The sequence below is a fragment of the Penaeus monodon genome, chromosome 27, assembly GCF_015228065.2.
Source record: "Penaeus monodon isolate SGIC_2016 chromosome 27, NSTDA_Pmon_1, whole genome shotgun sequence".
Classification (NCBI taxonomy): Eukaryota; Metazoa; Arthropoda; class Malacostraca; order Decapoda; family Penaeidae; genus Penaeus; species Penaeus monodon.
In genome coordinates this window covers 940,352-940,606 of record NC_051412.1, presented here as the reverse complement: position 1 = coordinate 940,606, position 255 = coordinate 940,352, and positions in this window count along the sequence as shown.

Below are 255 nucleotides of genomic sequence, written 5' to 3'. Positions count from 1 at the left end.
GCTATTAAAAAAAACGGAAGAAGAAGAAAGATGTGGTTCAAGGCGTTTGCCGATGAATGGATTGGGTAGGCAAAAAATTACATTCTGTACCGGTGTGAAATATTTGTACAATTGACTTAGCTTTTGGTTACTTGAAGAAAATTTTATCGAAAAGTAGTTCTGGATTCCATTAAATAAGCCTACTTGATGGCCAGTAGCAGTACTGATTATTGTATCTTGTAGTAGTAGGAGTCATTTACAAGCATTGCACACGAG